A 5,669-nucleotide genomic window follows, 5' to 3' on the forward strand; every position below is an offset into this window, starting at 1 on the left:
CATGTGGTGCTGGGGGATTGAACCGCGGTCCCTGTGCTTTGCTAAGCTTGTTCTAAGTAGGTGCTTTAGACCACTGAGCCATCTCACCAGCCCCATCCACACTATTTTTGATATGTGAGAATATTGTCAATATCTCTGATTTTTGGCCAGAATTTTCATGTCATGTATGTATGTGTTATTACTGTGTAAAGAAAAAGGTGAATATAAATCTGTATGAATGTTTAACTGGAAAAAAAAAAGAAAATCAGAGATACGAGTATTTCCCAAACTTCAGCATATGCCATCACCTATACTTCCTGGATATTGGATTATATTAAATAATCCTTAATTTTTATATGTGACATGGCAATTTTAGATCAGACTTTGGTGTCACTCTGCTGCCACCTCGTGGCAGATATAACAACCTGTCTCTTTCCACACTGTATTGGATATGGCGCTCAGGGCCTTGCCAAGCGCTACACGGAGGAGGTGCAGGACATTGGTTCCCTGCCCTTCTTCATTTGCTCCTTCCTGCTCCCTTCCCCTGCCTCTCTCTCTCTCTCTCTCTCCTCTTTTTCCTTTTATTTATTTATTTATTTATTTATTTATTTATTTGTTTTTTGGTTGTCTCCTTATGTAGCTCAGGCTGGCCTCGAACTCGTGGTGATCCTCTTGCCTTAGTCTCCAATGAGCTGGGATTAAGGCATACACCACCATGTCTGGCTCTTTTTTCCCTTTCTTCCTTTCCCTTTCTTTATTGATTCTTCTTTCTTTCTTGTCTTTCTCTTTTTAGGGCTGGGGAGATGGCTCAGTGGAATAAGCATAGTCTTTTTCTTTCTCCTTCCATTTTTTCTTTTGTTTTCTTCAATTATTTGGAACGGGATCTTGCTAATTGAACTTGAGGTCCTTCTGCCTCCACCTCCTAAGGATCTGCGATCACAGGAGTGCACCGCTATGTCTAGCTTGAGAACAAGTTGCTTTTTTGAAACAGGGTCTTGCTCTATAGATCAGGCTGGTTTTGAATTCACTGTGTAGCCCAGGTTTGCCTCGAACTCACAATCCTCCTGCCTCAGCCTGCAGAGTGCCAGGATTACGGGTGTGCACCACCATGCCTGCTTCAAAATTAGTTCTTTTAAAGGAAAATGTGACTGTCCCAAAATTAAATGAGCAAAGGATACGAGCATACAATTAATTTATGCAATTAACAAATACTTACTGATCACCTCTGCTTTAGGAACCATGCTATAAGCAGTATCGCTGGACATGGTGGTACATGCCTGTAATCCCAGCATTCGGGAAGCTGAGGCAGGAGGATTGCCACAAATTTTAGGCTAGCCTGGGCTATATAGTAGGTTCAGGAGCAGTCTGAACTATACAGCAAGACCCTGTCTCAAAAAAAAAAAAAAAGTATCAAAGTCAGCATCAAAGTATCAAACTAGATGAAAAAGTATTGATCTAGTTTAATCATAATCAACACAATGTAATTTAATTTATTTATTTTTGTGGTACCAAGGATTGACCTCAGGACCTTGAGCTTGCCAGGCAGGTGCTTATTCTACTGAGCTAAACTCCCCGGCCTGATCTTGCAAGATGGCGGGTGAAAAAACTGAGAAGCCAGACACTAAAGAGAAGAAACCTGAAGCCCAGAAGGCTGCTGCCAGTGGCACTGGTAAAAAGGGTAAGGTGAAGAAGGCAAAAAAGTCCAAAAAGGGGCAGCCCCACTGCAGCCGAAATCCTGTCCTAGTTAGAGGAATTGGTAGATACTCCCGATCTGCCATGTATTCCAGAAAGGCTTTGTACAAGAGAAAGTACACAGCTGCTAAATCAAAGGTTGAGAAGAAAAAGAAGGAGAAAGTTCTTGCTACCATCACAAAACCGGTCGGTGGGGACAAGAATGGAGGTAGCCGGGTGGTTAAGCTTCGAAAAATGCCTAGATACTACCCTACTGAAGATGTGCCCCGAAAGCTCTTGAGCCACGGCAAGAAACCCTTCAGTCAGCATGTGCGGAAACTTCGAGCTAGCATCACTCCTGGCACCATCTTGATCATCCTCACTAGGCGTCACAGAGGCAAGAGAGTGGTCTTCCTGAAGCAGTTGGAGAGTGGCTTGCTACTTGTGACTGGGCCTCTGAGCCTTAATTGTGTTCCTCTACGAAGAACACACCAGAAATTTGTCATTGCCACCTCTACAAAAATTGACATCAGCAAAGTGAAAATCCCCAAACACCTCACTGATGCTTACTTTAAGAAGAAGAAGCTGCGGAAGCCCAGACACCAGGAGGGCGAGATCTTCGACACCGAGAAAGAGAGATACCAGATTTCAGAGCAGCGCAAGGTGGATCAGAAAGCGGTGGACTCACAGATTTTGGCAAAAATCAAAGGTGTTCCTCAGCTCCGGGGCTACCTGCGATCCGTTTTTGCTCTGACAAATGGAATTTACCCTCATAAATTAGTGTTCTAAATTTCTTACTAAGAACCTAATTAAATACCTGATACATTTAAAAAAAAATAAATAAACTCCCCGGCCTGACACAATGTAATTTAAAACACAAGTGACTTTTCCATTTTTCATCTACATTTAAAATAAATGTGCTCTCCATGGTTGGAAGAACGTGGCACTGGGGCTCTCTTCCACTGTGGGCAGACGCGCAGGTGCATACCGTGCCCACAGGCACTCCAGCAACGCCTATGAAGTGGCTTAAAATCTACAAACATCTTTAAAAATAGCCAAAAGGGAGCAAGAACAGGAGACCTGTTTGTGTTTTCCAAATATTATTTGGAAAAGTAACAAAATACTGAAAGGAAAGAGGGTTTCTTGGAACATGACCCCGACCCCCTCAGGAAATGACCTGATAGGCCTGGAACATTTTGGGGGAGAAAGCAAACAAATGAACAGAGCTACTGGGGTCCTATCAAAAGGGCACAGGCGCCAGCTGGAAGAGGCTCCTCTACACCAACCACTGGACCATTTGAGCTCCATGGAGGATGCTACTTAAGGGAATCTAAACTTATTAACTATGAGAGAGAGAGAGAGAGAGAGAGAGAGAGAGAGAGAGAGAGAGAGAGAGAGAGAGAGAAACCATGACAGCTAAGGAACCAATTCATCATTTTAAAAACCAGTAAGTAAAACAAGCATCTGTCCTGCCTTTCATTACTGTAACAATGGATGACATAATAGTAGGTAAAAGGACAATTTCCTTTATAAAAAATATTCTAGTAGCTGAGTGTTCAACAAATGCTGAGGGAAGGGGGTTACTGCAAGTTTGAGGCCGGCCTGGGCTACATAGTGAGATCAAGGTCAGCCTGAATTAATGTCTCAAAAAAAAAGTGGTAAAGGGCTTGCCTAGCATGTGTTCAATCTCTAGTGCCATAGAATAAACAAACAAACAAACAAAAAAAAGGAATCGAGGGTAGAAAAAACAAGGTAGGATGCATAAATTGAGGTTTAAGAGACATGGTCATTAAATTTGTGGAGATTACTTACTGATTAAAAAATACTACATGCATGAAAAAGAAATTGGAACCCATATATATATATAAAATATATATTATATATATTATATATATATATAATATAATGTTACTAAGGCAGTATTGTCCAATCTTTTTAAGGACTGAAATTATTATTTATTTATTTTGAAATTATTTTTTAAACTTGTGATGTACTTTAGCAACAAATGCTGAAATACTTAAATATGTAATGGCAGATAATATCTAGTACTTCCCTAAAAAGTAACCTAAGTGAAGGAAGTGCGTGGCAATGTAGACAAAATAAAACTGGTCATGAGCTGATAAACTATTTAACCTTGCTTTGGAGTGACCGGAGTTAATTATAAGATTCTGTGCTTTTTTTTTTTTTTTTATTAAACTTTTTGTTTTTTTTTTTTTTTTTTTTTGCGGAACCAGGGATTGAACTCAGGCCCTTGCGCTTGCCAGGGAAGTGCTTATTCCACTGAGCCATCTCCCCAGCCCCAGATTCTGTGCTTTTTGTATATGTTCAACTTTTTTTTAGTACTGGGATTAAAACCCAGGGGTGCTGACATATATCCCCAGCCTTTTCCACTTTATTTATTTTTTAAAGTTTTGAGGCAAAATCTTGGTGAATTGTTCAGGCTGAGCTCTAATTTGCCTCAGCCTCCCAAACAGCTGAGATTTCAGGTGTGCACCACCACATCCAGCTCAACTGTTTTTCACACCAGTTTTGTTTTTTTGTTTTTTTTTTTTTGGTGGAACTGGGGATTGAACTCAGGCCCTTGCACTTGCCAGGGGAGCGCTTATTCCACTGAGCCATTTCCCCAGCCCCCCCTTTTTAAAACTATATAATTTTGATATAGCACTCCCAAGAATTCATTAAAGATCTATCACACATAACAAATTAACTTATGTGCAAGGGAGATATTTATTGCAAGGTTGTTTGAAAGAGCAACAAATAATGAAAAACCCTAAATTAACAGGGTTACATTGTGAAGCACACATATGGAATAGTAAGCATTTGTTAAAAGAAAACAGTGAAGCAGGGGGCCTGGCCCTAGCTCAGGCCTTTAAGTGGCTGCTTCCACAAAGCTGTCCGCCTCAGGTTGCTGGAGTTCGAACCTCACACCTCTCCCGCTGGCCAAAAGTGCCCTGAAGGCAATCGAGGAAAAAAAAAAAAAAAATAAAGAAAACAGTGAAGCAGCTATGTATGTACTGATATGGTCTAACGTCGATGTGTGGCTAAGAGAAAGAGAAAGGCTAAGTGGCTATCATGGCATAAAAAGTTTTAATAGGGGTCGGGGAGATGGCTCAGTAGAACAAGTGCTTGCCTGGCAAGCACAAGGGCCTGAGTTCGATCCCCGGTTCGTGTTTGTGCTTATGAAAAATAAAAGACCAGGTGTGCTGGCACATGCACTTGGGAGGTAGGAGGATCACTGTGAATTCAAGGCCAGCCTGGACTGCATTGTGTCTCTGTCTCTCTCTGTCTCTGTCTGTCTCTGTCCGTCTCTGTCTGTCTGTCTGTCTGTCTGTCTGTCTGTCTGTCTGTCTATTTATATATCTTGAACCCAGCCACTGCACTCTGCCTAAGCAGGCACTTTAGTCCACTGAGCTATCTGGCCAGCCCCTCATGTCATAGCTTGTGCTTTTTTTTTTGTGGAACCAGGGATTGAACACAGATCCTTGCGTTTGCCAGTCAACGCTTATCCTGCTTTTTTATTTTTAGGGAAGGGGGAAGGGTCTACAAGGTGTCCAGGGTCTCACTACTAGATCAGACTCGTCCACCTGTTTACAGCCTCCCAAATGCTGTGATTACAGGTGGGCGCCACCACACCCAGTGTCACTCGCCATTTCAGCCTGTCCTGGGGGCGGGGCTGGCATGGCAGGCCAAGGGATCGAACCCCCAGCCTCTGAGCTTGCTTGCAGATGCTTTAATCCGCTGAGCTATTTGGCTGGTCCTTGTACTCCTTTAACTAGTCTCTTTTGAGTGCTAAGGATTGAACCCAGGGCATTTTGCATGCTAGGCAAGCATTGTACTTCAACTGTACATTTTAATCATTAAATAAGCTAAAAATATTAGTACAGAACAGCAATGACATATGCAAAGAACCTAGGGGTTTTTAGCAAACACTTGGGGTGCCTGGGAAGAGGCTGCCATCAGAGCACACCTCTGGCCCCATGCCTCACACACTACCCCTAAGGGCTGAGGGGATCAGTTTG

This window comes from Octodon degus, unplaced genomic scaffold (assembly GCF_000260255.1).
Source record: "Octodon degus isolate 3935 unplaced genomic scaffold, OctDeg1.0 scaffold00083, whole genome shotgun sequence".
Classification (NCBI taxonomy): Eukaryota; Metazoa; Chordata; class Mammalia; order Rodentia; family Octodontidae; genus Octodon; species Octodon degus.